This window comes from Malaclemys terrapin, chromosome 2 (assembly GCF_027887155.1).
Source record: "Malaclemys terrapin pileata isolate rMalTer1 chromosome 2, rMalTer1.hap1, whole genome shotgun sequence".
Taxonomy (NCBI): Eukaryota; Metazoa; Chordata; order Testudines; family Emydidae; genus Malaclemys; species Malaclemys terrapin.
The window spans coordinates 19,575,236-19,596,641 of NC_071506.1; positions in this window are offsets into that span (position 1 = coordinate 19,575,236).

Here is a 21,406-nt window from a genome sequence, read left to right on the forward strand (position 1 = left end):
CCTCCATTTATACTCTAGTTATGCTTCCATATGGTTGTTTGTCCTAGACAAAAATAGGAAAATCACAGTTTTGCCTTGGCAAAAAATGCAAAAAGGTGTGGCTTTTAATTAATGTTGAGTTGTTTGAAAGTGGTCCTGTGGTTATGGCACTAGACTTGGGCTTCTGGAGACGCATAGTTTCATCACTCACATCCCAGTGCAACTCCATTGGCTTCTGTGGGATTTACACTGTTGTGAGCGACAGGAGGATCTGGCTTCAGTTCCTGACTCTGCCACAGAATCCTTGTGAGACCTTGGGGGTTGTAACTTTATTTCTCTGTGTCTTAGTTCCCCATCTATAAAAATGGGGTTGATGATACTTCCTTGTCTGGCTTATCTATGTAGAATGTAAGCATTTGGGGCCCAAGAGCATCCCTTACTACCTGTGTGTACAGTGCTTGACATGATGCTGCCCTGAACGCATGAGCAGCCTTAATTTTGGCATTTCCTATCTTTTGAGTTCTTGATTTTGCAGTGTTAACCTTCTTTCAGTGCAGTCTTTTTTTTTTTTTTTTTTTTTTTTGATGTGTTGTACAGAATGAAAAAGGGAGGGAGGTCAGCAGTTCTGTTAGCTCAACATTGCAGTACATAACTGGAGAGGCTAATAGCACAGGTCCTGACTTCACCCTAGAAACTCAGAACCCCTCGGCCCGAACTCGTGTTCATGTCAGTGATATTCTTGGACTAGTAATTTATTACCCCTGTCATAACTATAAAGGGAAGGGTAACAGCTCTCCTGTGTACAGTACTATAAAATCCCTCCTGGCCAGAGACTCCAAAATCCTTTTCCCTGTAAAGGGTTAAGAAGCTCGGGTAACCTGGCTGACACCTGACCCAAAGGACCAATAAGGGGACAAGATACTTTCAAATCTTGGCGGGGGGAAGGCTTTTGTTTGTGGTCTTTGTTTGGGAAGTCGTTCGCTCTTGGGACTGAGAGGGACCAGACATCAATCCAGGTTCTCCACATCTTTCTAAACAAGTCTCTCCTATTTCAAACTTGTAAGTAAACAGCCAGGCAAGGCGTGTTAGTTTTTACTTTGTTTTCTCAACTTGTAAATGTACCTTTTACTAGAGTGTTTATCTCTGTTTGCTGTACTTTGAACCTGAGGCTAGAGGGGGGTCCTCTGAGCTCTTTAAGTTTGATTACCCTGTAAAGTTATTTTCCATACTGATTTTACAGAGATAATTTTTACCTTTTTTCTTTAATTAAAAGCCTTCTTTTTAAGAACCTGATTGATTTCTCCTTGTTTTAAGATTCAAGGGGTTTCGATCTGTATTCACCAGGGAATTGGTGAAGAGTTTCTCAAGGCTTCCCAGGGAAGGGAATCCACTTGGGAATGGTGGCAGCGGACCAGATCTAAGCTGGTAGTTAAGCTTAGCAGTTTTCATGCAGGCCCCCACATTTGTACCCTAAAGTTTAGAGTGGGGAAGCAGCCTTGACACCCTCTGTTATCGTACCAGTCATACTTAGATACTGTTATGACTGCACATGTCCAGTCACACACAAGCTTTCACAAGAGAGTCTGTGTGGAATTACTCCCCACTTTGGCTACGTGAGTCTTCTACGGTTGAGCTCAAGGAAGAACCTGAAAGCAACTCCATTATGCTTATGATAGGCCTGGCTAACACATGCAAAATAACTTCTGAGCATAATTAAAAAACTAAATCTATTATGGAACATATTTTCCCCTTAGAAGTGTCCCCCTTCCCCACCTGAACAGCATTGGGCCAGATTACCTCTGAGTTGGTGTCAGGAGTTGATGGTTTATATCTTCCTGCTCTAGATGATCCCACTGTTGAGATTCACCTCAGATTCTGTCAGATAATTGCAAGGGCCCCAGTTACCACAGTATTGAAGTACCTCATACATTTCAATCTGTGTATCCCCAAACACTCCTGTGAGGCAAGGAATTATTCCCTAGTTACAGAGTGATAACAGAGGCACAAAGAGACCAAATCATACAGAAGTTTGTAGTAGAATAGGGAATTGAACCTAGGTCGCCTGACTTGTAGACTAGGGTTGTAACTATAGGACCAAGTTTCCTTTCTAATATAAAAAGAAGAACAGGAGTACTTGTGGCACCTTAGAGACTAACAAATTTATTAGAGCATAAGCTTTCGTGGACTACAGCCCACTTCTTCGGATGCATATCGGATATGCATCCGAAGAAGTGGGCTGTAGTCCACGAAAGCTTATGCTCTAATAAATTTGTTAGTCTCTAAGGTGCCACAAGTACTCCTGTTCTTCTTTTTGCGAATACAGACTAACACGGCTGCTACTCTGAAACCTTTCTAATATAGTCACCCCACCTGTCCTCCTTTAGTATTTCTGCGTTAGCTTATGGCGTAGGCTTCATAGTAGCTTGGGTGAGGAGTCAGTGCATCCCCCAGATGTCCTGACCATGCCTCCTTCCCAGCCAAAGTCTCACACAGGGTGGCTGCACTGGCCCCCTGCCCACACCCTGTTGGAAGGGAAGTTGCAACCACTTTCCATCTCTGCAACCGGTGCACTTTCCATCTCAGGGGCCCTGCCTCTGCCAATGGAAATGAACTTGGTTGAACCTGGCCTATTGTCTATTTAAAAAAATAATCTTTCCGTGTCAGAGCAGTGACGTGACGAGAAATCTGATAGTCTCCAAGCCTCCTAACCCAGACCGACAGAAAGGAAATGAGTGGCTGTAAATTTTCTATTTCATCATGGTAAAGAGAAGATAATCCAAATATATACAGACCCCCTTAGTTATGGCCAGATTCTGCTCTTGCCAATCAGCAATTTTACACTGATGTAGCTCCATAGGCTTCAATGGAGTTGCTCCACAAGTTTACAAAGAAGTTATTAAGAAGGAGACAGTGTAGTCTAGGCAATGGATGTGTTTTCATCTCCTGTTATTTATTGTATGAGCTGTTACTATAAATATTCAGATGGAAGTGGCTAAGAGGAAAATTGAATGGTTTCTAAATTCAATGAGCCATTAAATAGGTTCTAATAATCTCTATAGAAGTTTAGAAGAGTTAAAAATGAGAAACAGGGCACTTGATTGTTACCAGACTCTCCTAGTAAATATCGTCAGAGGTTTATATGGTACATGCTCATGAAACACCTTCAAACAAAGAGATCAAGGGGAAAAAAATCAAGCAAAACACTTATAAATAAAGTGATGTTTAAGAGACAATAGCTCTTTTTTGTGAAAATGATTGTGGCTGAACCTTTTTAAAATCACTTTCAAGTTTTTTTTTAAAATAGGCAATAAGAAGCATAATCACATTTCTCATTAATAATACTCTGCAATGACATTATCTGTGGCAATATCATGGACTCTGAAGGGGGCACTCAGACTCTGGGCAGAATTTGGGGTTCTGTGTAAGGAATCCCTTTATCCCCTGCTGTAAAGCTGTCACCTCTGGAGTGGAATGTAGCAGACATTCTTTGTGTAATAGTGGCATTTAGGAGCCTCTTTTTGCATGGTACCATAGAAGCACATAGTGAGAGACAAAGCCCCTAAGACTTCACCATCTAAACAGACAAGACCAGAGTGGGAGGGAAAATAGAGAGACAGAGCTGAAGTGACTTGCCCAAGGAGGCAAAGCAGGTTGGGGCAGAACGAGATTAGAATGCAGGTCTCCTGACTCCCAGTCCGCTGCCCTATCCGATAGACTAGGCTGCCTCCACTCCATCAGGGTTACACTACATTTTGTAGGAGGGAAGCTGAAGACTTATTTCTCCATTTGAATTTATAGGGAGACTTTTAAGTGTTCTAGGCTGAGCGTAATGGTCAAAGTTGGAATTTGAGCAAATAGTGGCCAAATGTATCTGCTATCTTTTAAACCAATTTTCTCTGACTGTGTTCATGTTGCTTTAGTGTTCGCTTTCCACATATGTTTTCCACATATTTCTGACAGGAATGTTCCCTGGAACATTGAATTTTAAGCCAATATGGCAGAATAGATGGAGAAAGCAAATTTCAATTAATATTCATACAAATATTTGTACCAGAAATTTGATATTCTCAGAGTTTTACTCGTCCAGTCTAGGGACACATCAAGATGCCCAATCAAAGCAGCTTAAATAGCTCGTTAGGACTATCAAGCCTGTGAAGCAAATCGCCCAAAGAACAGTTTGTGAGTGATACACAGTCTGACAGAGGTTTGCACCAAACATCTGCTGAATAATTCTGAACAATGAACATATTCCTGAGAGTTGCAGTCTGTGCGCAGACAACTTGGCCAACAAGAAAAGGGATATATTTATCAAATTATTCATTACAAACTATCAGTCCGGCTCTAGTCAAGGTCTTACACCTCTGAAAGATGGCACTGCCAGCAGCAGAATGCCCCTGATTGAGTGAAAAGCACCACTTGTTGAATCCCCAACACCACTTCCCGCATCATGTCGCTCTTTCCTGGAGATCTCTCAGCCAAAGGCTGTCCAAGTCTGACCCTCCTTACAGCCGATTATGATATTTGATGAGATAAATCAGAGCCTAAGGTGGTACAGCTGCAGGAAGCAATAAACAAATGATACATTCTCTCACCTTGTGTTAAGTAGATAAGAGGAGCTCATGTAACCTAGTTTTTGTGGCTTTAAAGCTTGTGCAGGAGGAAGTGAGAGGGCGGGAAAAAGAGAGATGCTTTATCTATACTGCACCTTCCTTGCCCTTATCGCCTTGTGAAACTGATAGACAGAGATCTACACCCCTAATCCTTGCTGAGTGAACAAAAGAGAACCAATATTTTTTTCCAAAACATTCGTAACAGAATTATGTAATCTTGCTGCATTTTATAAAAATGTGCAGGCTTCCAATGTCCTGTTGCGTAGCTGTCACTGAAGACAGTGGAATAGCTGGGCCCATCGAGCCTGATTTTGTTTCAGGACCTACTAGGTGATACTGACACCCATGCAAATATTACTCCTGTTTTGTGTGTGGAGGTACAAATCTTGCATAGAAGTGGATAGAGAATCATTTTACAGAAATTAGGATTTATGAGTATGCCATGGTAAGGCAGCTGGTGTGTAATGACTGCTGCATATGCTGACCAATATTGTCTCTTTTTTCCCCGTGTTTCCCCCATCTATTGCAACCCCCTGTTGTCTCTCATCTCATGCTTAGATTGTATAAGCTCTTCAGGGCAAGGACTGTCTCTTTTCCCTGTATTCGTACAGTGCCTAGCACAGAGGGGCCCTGATCCATGACTAGGTGCTGCCATAATAATAATGATTAATAATGCAATGCATTTGCAAGTATGCAGTCAGATGCATAATGAATATATTAGCAGTTACAGTAATGTTTAGTGCGCATTAGTGGCAACCAAGTCTGTTAATCAATTTCAGCTAAACGAAAATATTGGGCTTTATCCTGATCTCATTTACCTTGATTTTAACTCCATCGACGTGACTCCTGATTTACCCAGGTGTAAAGAAGATCAGAATTGGGACCAATAACTGATATGAATGTATTGACTTTTATCCAAAGATCCCAAAGTGCTTCACAAACTGTGTGTACTGAATCTACATGGATTACACATGCTAGAGATGAGCCCCGATCCTGAAATCAGTTCCAAGCAGGAAGGCCTGGAATTCCATTAACAGCAGCGTGACTCCATGTAGGCACAGGGAGTCTATCCACATGGATTTGAATACAAGATAGTGGCACGTATCATCTGTATCTATATATACACCCACAAACATGCAGGGATGAGTCACTAAAATATAGTCATTTTTGGGGTGGAAAGAAGCAGCCTTTAAAAGAATGTGCTTCAGCACTGTAAGACAATGTAAAAAATCCTTTCTCCAGCTGTTGGCACAAGAAGAATTGTAGGTAGGCAGATGTAATTGATGTGCTTGGAATTTAGCCAAGACACTGACACCAAGGCACATGCCTACTTTCCCTAAAAGTCCTGGGGGTATTTAAAGACACAAGTGGTCATGATCTCTGGTTTACCTCTTACCCAAAAAGTCAGGATCTTCATTAGAATAGTGCTCACTTGTTATAGTCCACTATAAAATAGGAAGAAGGTTTCCTTCACCCTGAGTATCTTTCCTTCAGCATCCAAATGGCCAGGAATTCATACAGAACAGATACTTCCATTATATGCCCCAGAACCATATGGGGAGCTGCTCTGTTGTCAAGAGTGCCATCAACTGTACGTTTATGTTTAGTGCCGTTCACTGTATGGAATCTAGGCAAATCATTCTGGTACAGCGGCTTGTTTGTAAGCTTAATCAAAGAGAAACTGGGGGGAGGAGGGCAGAGGGATGTACACTACTGAAATGATCGCCGGATTGGCCAGGAACAGATTCCCCCACCCTAGTTTAATTGACTGGGAGTGTATTTACAGTATTCTCCCCAATCTAGTTAACATGTATACGAGGGATTCAGCGAAAAGATTAACTCACTTCCCATAACAAACAGAAATTGCAGCAGGTTTATGTAAAAGGATTTGAATTGTTTGCAAAGCCTTGGTCCTCTCACACAGGAATTCAACAGAGCAGTGCTTTCAATAATAATAACTATTTACAGTGTGCATATACAAATATCTCTCTCTGTATCCTCTCCCTTTCTCTCTCTGGTCTGTCATCTTGTCATGTCAGGACCTTTCCCCCCAGTGTATCCGTAACTATAATAATAGCCTTCTCATGTAGTTCTAGCTGTCACCTAGTGCATAACTGCATTTGGCAGAGCATTGCCTGTAATTAGATACAATGGGCTAGTTTTTCAGTGTGCATTCTAAGCCCGGCCTGCAATTCAGAATTTACACATGCAAAGCCATGTGTGCGACACAAATGGAATGTTTTTTGAGATGTACAATTGAAGAATATAGTGCAATTGTGCATCACGATTGATGTGTGTGGATGAGCAATTGTGGGTGCCTAAATCCCCGTTTGCACACTTAAGACTTGCTCCTGCAAGGTGCTGAAGGACCTTGCTTCCCATTGGAGCACTCAGAGCCATGCAGGATCAGGTCCTTTGGAAATCTAGCTAGGTGTTTCAGGATTCTCCATTCCCTAACCATGCAAATCCCTCGCATGTTTGGAAACACAATTTGCACCCCTCTGTTGAAGAAGAAAGCGTATCCCTAGGCTTGCCCATTCCTCTGTGCTACCTCATTTGGGGGTTCAGTGAGTTTTCTGTACTTTACAGGACTCCTGTTGAAAATGTATGTGTGTGTATGTTGCAATAGCCTGTTACACATGCAAATACACCTTTTGTGCCAGATTTTCAGCCAGGCCTCCACTTGCATCTTCACTTTGCAGGTACTAACACGTAAGTGTGGGCAAACAGGGGGCTGAGTATTGTACACTCTCAATTCAGCCATATCTTGGTGAAAATGTAACCCTATCTGCTCTTATTATATATAGAGATGCAAATTCTGCAATGATCAACACCAGAGCCCCAAATGCCTAGCTGGAATTAAGTGCAGAAGAGAAGATTTGCTTGACTTGCTCAGGGCAAGTTCTGGAAGCAGTAGCCTGTTGCTACTAGTTGGTGTCCTGTCTCATAAACTCTGACCCCAGAGCCTCGCTGATGAATACTTTGTGTAATTTCCCCTGCTCCTTCACTCAGACTTTTAACTCCAATCCTACAGAGCTGCGTTCTACAGATGAACTGAGAGCTACAAGGGTTGTAGAAGATCTGAGGAGTAATGTACCTTATCCCTAATTGAAATTAACACTTCAGCCCGCATGTTGGCACTCCTGGTCTTATAAGAGGTTCTCCTTTCCCAACCCACTCTCCTCCCAGTACCTTATTTATTATAAAGATTCGCCCAAGCTGCAAAGTTGATTTGCAGCTCCCTCAAACTGGGGACTGTTTGGGGCTGGGGCTAGGGTTGCCAGTTTTGGTTGGTTGTATTCCTGGAGGTTTCATCACGTTAATTAAAGATTAATCTTTAATTTCTGGAGACTCCCGGACAATCCTGGAGGGTTGGCAACCCTAGCTGGGACTCTGGCTTGGCCCATTTTAATATAGAGAACAGTTTATGAAATTTGATCCCTACCCTCCAAAAACATGGGGGTGTTCCAATCTATGGTATAGGGTCGGCCCCATTACATAGGGATAATGGACTGCCATTGTGGATCCAGTTTTCTATCCCAAGCCCATTTTACAGCATGGCATTGTCTGTATCTCTGGTTTTGATTCAGCCCCATTATATAAGGACTGTTGAGCTGATCCAAATTCATATCCCAAATCCCCAAACAGCATGGGGGAGTTTGTATTCAAGGTTTCGGTTCAGCCCAATTATAGGGACAGGCACTGCCGATCCAGATCCTAATTTGTCTCCTAAGCCCCAATATGGTTTGGAGCATGTTTGACTCTGGCAGTCCCATTAGAGGGACAGAGGATGTCAAATGGGATCCAGGTTCATATCCCAAACCCCCATATGGCCTGGAGGGGGTCAGATCCAGATTTCTGGTTCAGACCCATCTCTAATTTATTATTTGGGGAAAATCCAAAACCCCACAAACTGGCAGCAAAGTTTTCTGCTTCCTCTAATCTCCAGCTTTCCTCTCCCTTGAAGATTGTTGCTGAGCCAAATTTCCTAATAAGGTCCTGAAGCCCCCTCTAAGAGCCATCCAGTCTCTCTCTCTGTGTTTGCAGAGGGGCTGTCTCTCTTATAGAAAACCTGTAAAGACAATTTCTGGCGCAGAGCCCCAAAGAAATCAGACAGAAAGAGAACCATCTCCCTGGTTCTGCAGGCTGCATATATGGATGCTAATAGTCACTTATGATTACGCTTACATTTCTACATTTAAGATCTGTTAATAGATATATGCAAGCTCCTTGTTACCTGTGAAAAGACATGGCTTTATCCTGCTAATTTATACTGGGGCTAGTAGAGGGAAAGTGGTATGAGGTCTGATTCTGATCTCACACTAGTTTTACACCAGTGTATATCCATAGGCCCAGATTCTTGGTTAGAGCCGTGCAGTGCCTGTGAGTGGTTGATGGTAAACAAAGGTAGCATTTACTTTTCCCAGCTACCCTGGGATGTAACAAGAGACAAGGAATGAGGGCTTATGGGTTCTAGTCTCAGTTCTGCAAGCTTATTTATGTGACTTAACCTTAAAATGGACCTACTAATACTTATGTACTAGACAGAGGTGGTATTAGATTTAATCAATGCTTGTAAACTGACGGGAGACCCCTTTAGTTAAAAAGCATTGTAGAAATGTTAAATTCTGATGGTTAACGGTTTGTTAGCCCTCAGGGTTGGTGGAAAAGAGACTTGTTTCTTCACACAATGATTGATTTGTAGATTCCAGGACCAGAAGGGATCAATGTGATCATCTAATCTGACCGCCTGTATAACATCCAGTGTAGTCTAATAGTTTTAGCAAAGGATTAGGAGTCAGAGTAAAATGGCTGGGGAGTAGCGGGAACCCTAAATATCTAAGTGAGAAATGTAGAGTAACCTCTTCCACACCAAAAAAGAAAATACCTCCTGCAGTAATTTAGGGCTCACTATAACCATGAAACCTGAGCCATTTGCAAGGACAACCCTCAGTGGGTTATTAACCTCAGTCTCAGGAGGTGAATGTTAACACATCCATTCTTCTGTTAATTAATTAGCTGAAATATGCACGCATACCTCTGATGCCAGCTTGCAAAAAGCAACATGAATTTTGATTAAACGTAATCCCAAGTGAGATACAGCAGGAGCTAATGCTATGTAGATACCAAAGGATGGTTTGCAAACATTCATTCTGACCAGCTGACGTGATCTGATTCTGCTGCATATGTATTATTGCACTGAAGTATGTGGAGATAATTCAGCTACAATGTAAAAAATAATAAAGTTTGTGTCCCATGTTTCTGTGTGGAGCTTTTTCAGTGGAGACAGACGTAGTTTTAAAAATAGTGCATCTCACATGAAGGAATATTCCATAAGTCCTATCTGTGTTTTTTGACCCTTTTATTATAAACGCGATATAGGTTTGTATACACTTATAAGAGAACCATATATTTCTGCTACAAAGCGTTGGTGAAGAAAAGCTGATTTATTGTGCTCAGAACACACCTTTCCCAAACAGTTGATGTACAACAGGTGGATGCAAAAAGCTTATCAATCTGTCCCAATGTTATTTCCTGTCATAACTTTGCACAACAAAGGAAGTTTATATCTTTGACAAACCTTGGCATTGTGAAATGTACCGCGATTCCTTTAGAGGAGCCCTTTTAATCCTTTGGCAAACTGAAGCCGGTGAGATAGGGGAAAAATTACAGCTGGTGTTGTTAACACAATATTATCAGCAGCGGGCTGTGTTAGCCCCTGCACCAATGCAGAACTCAGCTGAATTCAGTGGGCAGGAGTCCACAGGAGTGGATCCAATTGCAGAACTGGGAGCTAATCTCACGTACAATAAAACAAAGGGACAATCAAAACAGCGGAGGGAGGAGGGGGAAGTTAGGAATCCCAGTAATAAGAAGAGGTCGTTACTCAGCAAATACCATGACTGAACCAAAGCCAATGTGTTCAGAGTTTGATTTAAAAAAAAAATGCTTCAAAATGTCCCCCTGCCTCTAAATAAAATGTCTTTGGTTTTATTCACGTCTTGTGTCTATCATGGTGGAAGTGGGGAGAATTTGAGGGAACGAAGGGTATGTAAGAAAAATAGTATATACACCCCACCTCCTACCCACTGTCTCTCTTAAAGATACAGGCATCTGATGTGACTGAATGAAGTAATAAAGGATATTTTGGAAGGAGTACTGGTACTTCACATTGAAGTAAGTGAGAGAGCACAGACCCAATGGAGGGTTATCTTCACACACAAATTGGTCCAACTTAACTGAATTAGTTTCTAAATATAGTTAAATCAGTGCAACTCCCTCAGTGGCTAGTATCAATTTAGCTTCATTGAGTTGGTTACCAAAATTAAGCTATATCGTATAAGATGCTCTTCAGCCAATTTAAATGTGTCCACACCAGGGGAGTGCACTGATTCACCAAAGAATTTTTAGAAACCAGTTTAGTTAAATCATTGCAATTTGTGCGTGTAGACCAGGCCTGGGGAGAGAAGATGACCCGGGGCCAGCTCTTCAAAGGTATTTAGGTGCCTAACTCCTAAATACCATTGAGGATGTGGGCCTCGCTCCCTCCGATGTATTGAAGGTGCCCAGACAGTAGGGTGATGGGCAGCAGTGTAAACCTGTAAGATAGAGTTCCTCCTCTTCTTTCTCTGCTCTCTGGAGATGACTGAGTGAACTGCCAGTGTGATGAGGCTGGCATTAGGCAGCTTTGACGTACTTTTGACTCTTACGGAACAAAGCTCTTTGGTTCCATTCTCTATAGCTTCGCAGCGGAGGAGTTTCACTTGTGAGTTTCATTTACATAAACTGTGTGTCAAGCGAACAGCAAACCTTTTATTTCAAGCTATAGCTGTTGGGTAGCAATACAGGCACAGCTTTAAAAAAATTAAATTAAAATACTTTATTGGAGGAAACACTGCCACAAATCCCCTTCTTCTGATCTGGAAATGCAACCTCTTAAAAATTTGGTGCACTGACAATATTTCCTTTATGTTCTGGGAAACATAAAGCATTGCCTAAAAATAAGATGTAGAGCACAGACAGTCTGCTTTTCACTGCATTATTTCCTCCAGGAGTTTTTCTTGGATATTGCTTTAGTATATTTTAATAATAGGACAATATTTCTTTACAGGGTGCATAATTCAATTAAACATATTCACAAGACAGTCTGCTTTAAAATAAACATATTCTTCAGATCCACGGTCAGAAAAGAAAATGTTTTGCTTTGCAGATGACAGCTAATATGCATTAGCCAGAAGCCTGCTGCTAACCAATATAACACAAAATCTACTATAAACTGGTACTGACAAACCAAGGGGGAGGGATAGCTCAGTGGTTTGAGCATTGGCCTGCTAAACCCACGGTTGTGAATTCAATCCTTGAGGGGGCCACTTAGGGATCTGGGGCAAATCAGTACTTGGTCCTGCTAGTGAAGGCAGGGGGCTGGACTCAATGACCTTTCAAGGTCCCTTCCAGTTCTAGGAGATAGGATATCTCCAAAAGAGCCCATCACATTCACTTAGAAATATGGATACATTACACCACCTTTTGCTATTCCTTTGGGGAAGTTCTATGGCCTCTGTCATACAGGAAGTCCAAGGAGATGATCAGAAGGGTCCCTGGCTTTGAAATCTATGAATCTGTGTTCCTCTGCAAGACAGGGCATTGTGATTTAGCAAACAGGGGGCAGGGAAGAGTTTCCAGCATATTATATTCTGAATGAGTTGTTCCCCACTTGTGCCGTTTAACAGGTCAGGATTTGTGTTTGATGTGCTGCAGCTGCATAAGGGACTGATGAAGGGGCTTGGTTCTGCTCTGATGTCAAAAGTCTCATTGGCTTCAGTGGCAATAGACTCAAGGCCTAAGATCCTTGAGAACTTCAGGGGATAATGCAGGCAGGAGAGCGGCAAAAGTGCCTCTGCAAGGGCCCCCTAAATGGCTTCCCTTTAGGCACGTGTTGTGGACAACAGAAGGTCCTTGTTTAGTAATGAATAAAAGGCCAGCAGTTTTGCTTCTCCACAGCCAGATTTTTAAGCCATAATTGGCTCTTGTAACACTGCCAAGGTAAAGGCAGAGGGCCACGGCAGGGAAGCCTGACACTGCAAGTGAACTGAAACTAAATATAGCTCTCATGCAGTTTAAAAAAAACACACACATCAAAGCAAGGAGCTGCCCGTCCCCATCCTTGTCTCTTGCAATGGAAGAAAATGAGAAAATGACTATGATAACATACGTGTTTTAACTGCAGAGTTGCAGGCAAAACAATGAAGCATTCTAAGAGCAGCTGTGGCTGGTAGTGATTAAAGATCATTATGTGCCAAACAGTTTGAGACAGAATCCAAACCCGGTTGAAAATGAAGTTCTTGCACAGAGGAATCAAAGGCAGAACGTCTGGGTTCTTTGTGGGCATTTATTCTGGTCTGAGTACAGCTGAATATGAGATTTTGACAGGAAGCTGTAGTGCGCACGCATATGTGTAGAGTGATCAAAATGATTTGGAGCTGCATTCTGAGATTATATCAGTTCCCAAAACAGTAACAGAACTATCTCATGCAGGCTGTTTCAATCGCTTGGTACTAAGCAGTAGCTCCTTTTTCAACAAGAGTGTTGTCTGTTCGGAAACACAAGTCTCATTTAATGCTGAAACGTTAGCCAAGAGCCAGTGTGGTAAATTCGGACTGAGCTTTGAATGATTTATTTGGGTGTGGCAGGTATTTGGTTAGTATTTCCAGGGAACGAGATGTCATCAACAAACTCAGGCCGTATTTGCAAAAGGCAGAGAGCTGCAAATATGGATTCAATTGGGTTTCGGAAGGTATTTTTTTTAAAGTAGTGTTCAGTAACACTCAGAGATAATTGAATATAAACTACGTAGGGATGAGAGTGGAAAGTTAGTGATGGAGATAGTTCTTGTTGTTGAGGAGTAGCTATAAGCTCATGCCACAAAATTTGGATCCATATTTTGATCTCCTCTAGGTTCAGGTTTGTTCAGATCTCCAGGTTTGGTGTAGACCATTATTCAGGTAGGGGCTTTTGGGGAAATTTGGGTTTGGGTTCAGATTTCAAATAACTCTTCTTGTCATCTGATGACCTAAATGAATTCCTCAGTTCAGTATTCACCGTAGAAGCGGAAACACAAGAGAAATGGAGTTAGCAGTGCCAGAGTGGGAAAGTAAAATAGTTAAACTGGAAGCTTTCATAGTTTTGCATTTCTATCACACCTTTTATTCCAAAGGATCAAGTACTTCACTAAAATCAGCCCCACTGAATGCAGTCGGACAATCATCATCATCATGTTCCTATTACGACTCTGGCGTTTAGGGCAGTGGTGAAGCTCCTCTACTCCTGTCTGTTTCTGGCAAGTCTTTCAATGATTCCCCAGCTGTGCCCCAGGTTTTTCAGGTCGGCTTCCACAGCTCTTGGCCATGTTGTTTTCGGGCGGCCTCATTTTCGCTTGCCTTCAGGTGTCCATGTTATTGCTACTCTGGTGATGGAATCACTTTCCATCTGAAGCACATGAGCGATCCCTCTCCAACACCTCCTGGCAACAGGGCTGTCCCTAGACATTGTGGTGCCCTACACAGCACCCCCATGGGGGGGGCATCCCCAGGCCTCTGCAGGGGGCTGGGAGGGGCTGCGCCCAAGGTCTGTGGAGGGCAGGAGCAGGCTTGGGGGGCAGAGGGGAAACTGCCCCCCAGCACTCACTGGTGGAGCAGAGCGGGTTGGGGTCTTGCTGCTCCACTTCCTGTCGCCCGGTGATTGCAGTGCAGGCCCGACCCTGCACTCATGGGGCGGCGGGAAGTGGAGTGACCTGGCCCCAGCCTGCTCCACTCTGCTCCCCTGGCTCCCAGCCTTGGGACTTGGGGGGCAGAGGGGAACCATCCCCCAGGACTCACTGGCAGTGCAGCTGGGAGCCGGCGGAGCGAGCTGGGGCCAGGTCACTCCACTTCCTGCTGCCTGGTGAGTGCAGGGCAAGTCCGACCCCGCTGCAGTCCCCTGGGATGTAGCTCAGGCAAAGGGGTGAGTGGGGGCGGGGCTGAGGCAGGGGCTTTGGGGAAGAGGTGGGGTGGGAGTGTAGCAGAGGCGCAGGCTATGGGGAAGGGGTGGAGTGGGTGCGGGGCGGGAGGGGAACAGCTTTCCTGGCCCACTCAGCTGGTCGGGGGATTGGGCTGGCTGCTGGAGCAGCACGTAGCTGCGTAGGGCACCAAGAAATTTGGAGCAATTTGGCACAGTGTCAATAGATCTTGGTTTGAGAAAATACAACACCAAAACCAAACTCAAGATTTATCAGAGCTGCGTACTTTCAACACTACTTTATAGTGCAGAATGCTGAGGAATGAGAAAGTATGACATGTCCAAACTGTCTTCATTCCATACAACCTGCCTCAGAAAAATCCTCCGTATCTTTTGGTAAAACAATAGGGAGAGGTTAAATATGTCCAAGGACACAGGGTAAGCCTTTGCACTTAAGAAAAATGTTATGGGATCTTTAACATCCATTAAGAACCTTCATTTCTAATGTCACGTCCAAAAGAGCCAAACTCAGAATAAACTGCATGGAACATCTTAATGTGGCTACTCTGTGAGTATAAGTGACTGAGTTGACCCTGTGTGGACTGGACTAAAAGGCTTCAGTGAACCAAGATATCCTTAACCTAATGCATTCAGTGTCTGGCATAGATTAATTATCCTGGATTTTTGAAGGGAAATACTAAGGTAAATAGCAGGCTTTCAGTGGAGAGAGCTTCTGCTGGGTTTATTCTCCTCTTTTACTGGAAAAACCGTGTTTGAAAATCATGTCAGCTTTCTGCATATGATCAGTACAGAACTGTCCTGTCTCAAAATCTGCCCTCTAATTTTCATAGGGATTCCACATTCATGCTTCTGTCAAACCTGGCTAATGTTTTACCCAGAGATGGAATTCTATCTAAGCATATATGTAGCTACCTTGTGCCTTCAATTGAAAATGGGGCAGGCTTCCCAGTCATTTTTCTACTGGACATCGCTAACAAGACGTGCCAGATATCAGCTCCCCTACTTTGCTTTTGTACAGCATCCCCCGCATCCGATTGTATGCTCTTGGAGCAGGCACTTGTCTGTGAATTTCCTACTGTACTCATGGGCACTCTAAAATACATAATAATAGTAAACCTAAGTGTGTACAGATTTGTTCCAATGTGAAAGAACAGAACCAAGGAGGATTCACGTTAAGTGCAAACCTGCATGCTTAATGTTCGCTGTGGAGAGAAGCTTATAAAGATTTTAATAAGGGTCAGGGTTCCAAAGCAAGTATAGCCGGGTAGTCACCCGCTCCTGCCCTGAAGGGCTTGAAATCAGTCCTGGGAGAGGGCTGAGACAGCGAGAGGGCTGCTGCTAGGAAAGCAGCAAGCCTAGGCGGATTGGGGAAACAGCCACAGCTGTGGCCACGCCCCAATCAGGCCACAGCTGGCCTGTGTAAAACGGCCAGTGGGCCAGAAGCACAGACAGTCTCTCTCTGCCTTCAGAGAGAAAGAGGGGCCTGGCTGCTGGGAAGCTCCAGGTGCCTAGAGTGAGGCAGGCAGGGCTGGGGAAAGGCCAGAGGGGCTGTGGAGCTCCAGGCTGGCAACTCCCCAGGCTGCAGGGCCTTGTCCAAGGCCCCATAGAGGCACTGGATTGCAGAGAGAGGCAGCAGGTCCAGACCCAACCTTGCCTATGATGAGTGGCTGACACTGCAGTCTGCCCCAGGGCGTGGGGGCTAGTTGGTGACTGGCAGTAGCCTATGACTGAGGCGAGGTGGGGGTTAGGGGGTGGGGGTTCCCCGGGGCGACCCTGACACTGAGGGGTGTACAGCCAGGGGGCAGCACCCAGACAATGAGGCACTGGGTCCGGGAGGGACATGGGGGCCAAGCGAAAGTGGGACACCGGCCTGCAGAGGGCGCTCCAATGGCTGGAGAAGAGCTACTTCCCGATGACCAGCAGGAGGTGTCGCAGGGGTGAGTCACACATCGCTACAGCAAGGTAGCCCCCTGCCAATTGCAGCATGAGTAAATAGGGAAAGAGGGCAGGGAGCAGAGCTGGGAGAAGTTTTTGAGATAAGCATTTTTCAATGAAAAATGCAGATTTGGGTTGACCAAAACATTCCGCGAATTTGTCCTGAATTTGCCAAATTGCTTTGGTTTAAATAAATAAACAAATTAATTAATTAATTAAATGTTTTCTTTTGACACTTGTTTTATTTTTTTTATTCAAAATGACTCTTTGTTTAGAATTTTTGTTCAGTTTTATTTTATAAAAGAAAAAATGTCAAAAACTAAATCAAATGTTTCGTTTCAGGTCGAACTAAACATTTTGTTCGACCTGAAACAATTTTTTTTTTTCAGTTTGTAAAATTACTGAAATTTTTTTGGGTTCAGGTCAACCCAAAACAAATATTTTTTTCAAATTATTTGATTCATCGAAAAAATCAGTTGTATAGCGGGGAGTCAATCCCCCTACTGGGACCCTTTGCCAAAGCAGGTCAGAGTAAACTCCCACCTGTTCAAAGAGGGGAACTTGGGGACATTATTTGCTGGAGCTCCACGGTCTCAAGGGGGCATGGTCAGCTGGCTTTGGGAATCAGCTAGACTTGCAACATCCAGTCACTTAGAACTGTTGATGTAAGCTGCCTTGTGTTGACCTAGTTGCACATGTGTCTACACTTAAATTTGTCTCTCACCGATGTAAGCTCTCTATTATGCCAACCTAGTAACAGCACCTCCCCGAGTGGCGTTGAGTCATGGTTGATGCACTGAGGTCAATGCAGCGTGGGTGTAGATAGACACTGTTACCTATGTTGACCCTAACAGTCCTCCAGCAGCTGTCCCACAGTGCCCAAAGCTGATTACTCTAGTCATAATTGTTAATTCCGTTGCCCAGAGGTCACACAGACTGGAAGTCCCTCCCCACCTTTAAAATCCCAGGAATTTTTTTAATGCTTTTTCCTGATTGTCCATCTTGGTGAGCACAACTACTAGTTCTCCGTTGTTGTGTGTGACTGCCCGGTTGATCATGCCAACTACCGTGCGCTAGACCACTCTGGCCCGAAGTAGAGGCTGTGCAAGCACAATTACTGTAGAAACATGGACATCTATGAGCAAATTTTTTTATTTTTATTTATTTTATTTTAATTTAAATGGCACAGGGGACATAGGCGCCGACTCCATGGGTGCTCCGGGGCTGGAACACCTACAGGGAAAAATTGGTGGGTGCTCTGCACCCACCGGCAACTCCCTGCCCAGCTCGCCTCCGCCTCGACCCCTGAGTGCGCCGTGTGCCCACTTTTCCCCCCCAGCTCCCAGGGCTTGCGCAGCAAAACAGCGGTGTCCTGCGGGCCGTAGTTTTCCCACCCCTGGGCTAGCAGAATACGGGCCCAGGTTGCTTCTGGATGCCAGAAGCAGCTGTGCTCACTCTGCCTCTGTTACCCCCAGGAGTGAGATATCAGCTAACATCACCACCGCTGTGGAAAATGGTGCCAGTACTCAGTGTCATTGCCCTATACTCAATTTCATCCAACTGAGCAATTCCTGCCCCATTTCCCTCACCCTGGTGGCCCATTCCCACCATGGCTGGTGTTGTGAGTGGTGTCGTGTACAAGCACTCTGAAGCAGAAGTGTCAATAAGCACATCTTGTTTAAAACTTTAGGAAGGGAATTTCAAATCCTAACTTTTGTTTTCCATTGTGAATATACTGAAAATGGTACCTTTGTAGCTGCTGCCACTGTGGCCTTGAAGGGTTCCCCCTCCACACCCACGGAACACCTGCGCCAGATAAGGAGGAGACACAAGAGGACTTGGGGTGACATGTTAAGTGAGATCCTGCAAGCCGGCTCTGCATCAGACTATTAGCAAAGGGTCTGGAGGATGAATATTGCAGAATGTACAGAGCGGGAAAGAGCAGAAAGGAAAGAGGTCCAGGATTCCCCGCAGGAAAAGGAGAAGGAGATGCACCAGGGCTTGCCTCCCTTTGCAGTCCATGGAGAACTCTAGTAGAGAACCTCCCTACACCTCTCCCCCAAACATTACATGTGGCATCAGGGGTCACATCCCTTCCTCTACCACTCCACTCCGGGGGACACTATAGACGACCACAGTTTCACATACACTGGCCTCGGTTGTTGTATGTGTAGGTAAAATGGACATGAATGTTCTTTCCCCTTAAGTTCTGTTCCATGAATTTATTAAGTTTTTAATGTGTCTCTTTTAACTTGCATGGATTTTTCTTTACACTCATTTTATTACTGAATAAAATTCTATTATTTGGAAAATAATCCATCTTTATTAGTTCAAAACCTATGCTGCAGAGGGCCTAGCAGTTCCGAATGCACCCGCTTACTTGTCCCTGTAAAGCGTGACAGCTCATCAGATCAGTGACAAGCACAGTGTAATAATTATAAATGAACAGCAAGCACCACAAATTTCCTAACAGGCCTCAAAACATCAGGGCCAGGTAGAGCACAGCACACCACAGTGCATTACTGTGGCTGGCTGTTAAAGTGCTCTTGCAAAGCCTCCCTGAAGCCTATGGCTTCGCTTCGAGCACTTGTGTCTGGTGGGTCAAACTGAGCAGACAGCAACTCCAATTCCACCCTCCACCTCCACGGCAACTTTTCCTCTTTACTTTACAGATATTATGCAGGATACGGCAGGCAGCTATAACCATTGGGATAACTTTCTCACTGAGATCCAATCTGATGAGAAAACAACATCAGAGTCACTTCAGTCCACCAAAAGCACATTTAGCTGTCATTCTTTCCCTGCTGAGCCAATAGTCGAATCTTTCCTTGGTGCTGTTGTACAGCTTCGTGAGCCAGGAAAGCAAGGGGTAGACGGGGTCCCCCAGGGTCACTATTGGCATTTCAACATCGCCAGTGGTAATCTGCCGGTTGGGAAAGAAGGTGCCTGCTTGTAGCTTTCTGAACAGCCCTGTGTTATTAAAGATGCGAGCGTCGTGCTCCTTTCCAGGCCAGCCAACGTTGTGAGTGAAGTGTCCCCTGTGATCCACAAGGATTCGCATAACCACAGAAAAATCTCTCTTTCTGTCGATGTACACTGTGGCAAGGTGGTCTGGTGCCAAAATAGGGATATGTGTGCCGTCTATCACCCCACCACAGTTCAGGAACCCCATTGCTGCAAATCCATCCATTATGTCCTGCACATTGCCAAGAGTCACAGTCCTGCCTAGCAGGAGATGAGTAATGGCCCCCACAGTGGATTTTACAACTCCAAAATTGTTTCCTACTGACCCGAAGCAATGTGGCATTGCAAATTTCCACAGTATGATCACCACTTGCATCTTCACTGTCAGTGCAGCTCTCATTTTTTTGTCCCTGTGCTGGAGGGCTGCGGTGAGCTCAACACACAGATCCAGGAATGTTGCCTTCTGCATCTGAAAGTTCTGCAGTCACTGCTTGTCGTTCCAAATCTACATTCCATGGTGATCCCACCAGTCAGTGTCCATTTTTCAGGCCCAGAAGTGGCATGCCACCACTTGCAGCTGTTCTGTGAATGCCACCAACAATCTTGAATTAGTTCTCTCTTGTCCCACAGCTATTTAGCCTTCAGGAAATCATCCTGTTCCCCGCGATTCTTCTTGCAGCTCTGCAGATAGTGGAGGATCGTGCGTCCTGTGCAAATGACAATAGTGCAGAGCTGTGCAGGCTCCATGCTTCTGTCAGAGAGGGTGGACAGCACGGAGGGCCTCAGTAGAGAGGGCATGGAGGGTCAAGTGCCCCCCAGATTGGCCTGCTGGGGGAGGGAGGCTGAGCATGTCGCGGGGAAGACGGGACTCTGGCTCGCTTGGCCTCTGTCCCTGGCAGCTGGGGCAGCAGCAGGCAGCCCTCCGCCTGGGCCCGGCTTCCGGGGGCAGGAGCTGAGAGAGAGCTGGAGTCACCCTCCCTCCCTGGCATGCTTGGCCACCATTCCCCAGCAGCTTAGCCCGGGTAGGGAGCGAGCCGCTGCTACCTCCCAGCCAGGCTCTCTCAGGCAGAAGTGTCTCCGTCCTGCTCCCCACCCAGCTGCCAGAGAGAGCAGCCAAACTTGCCAAGCGGGAGGTGCAGGGAGAGAAGAACAGAGGCCCGCCACAGGTAACGCGCATGGCAGCGCAGGGCGGGGGTGTGTGTCATCCCCTCCCTGGGCAAAGGAGACACATGAAGTGGGCACGTGTTCTCCCCTTTAGATGTCACCCCCAGCAGCAGCTCCAAGCACAAGCGCTCCAAGTGCCTGCCTGGGGCGGCAAGCCACGGGGGGCGGCCTGCCAGTCCCTGCGAGGGCAGCAGTCAGGCAGCCTTTGGCGGCATGCCTGAGGGAGGTCCGCCGGTCCCGCGGATTCAGCGGCAATTCGGTGGCAGGTACACCGAAGCCGCAGGACCGGCGGACCTCCCGCAGGCATGCCACTGAATCTGCGGGACCAGGGACCTCTGCAGGCAGGCCGCCAAAGGCAGCCTGCCTGCCGTGCTTGGGGCGGCAAAAAAGCTAGAGCCACCCCTGGTCACCCCTCCAGTATGGGCAGGCACGAGACGTCATTTGGTCTAATTTTGGTTTTTGAGTTTCGTGTGCGGGTGCCGGGTGGTGTTGGTGGCCTGTGATATACAGGAGGTCAGGCTAGATGCCCCGATGATCTCTTCTGGCCTTAAACTCCTTGACTCTAAGAGACTGATTTGCAGGCTCGATATATTAGAAAGACTGGCCATTGGGAGGGAATTGTCTATGCAACTCTCCTCCCTGGGACAAGCCAACAGTATTTATCTGTGCAGTCTGCCCCTGCTCTGCCCCTCAGCTGCAGTAATTGTGAAAGTGCCTCTCTCTGGGGAAGTACTTCAAGG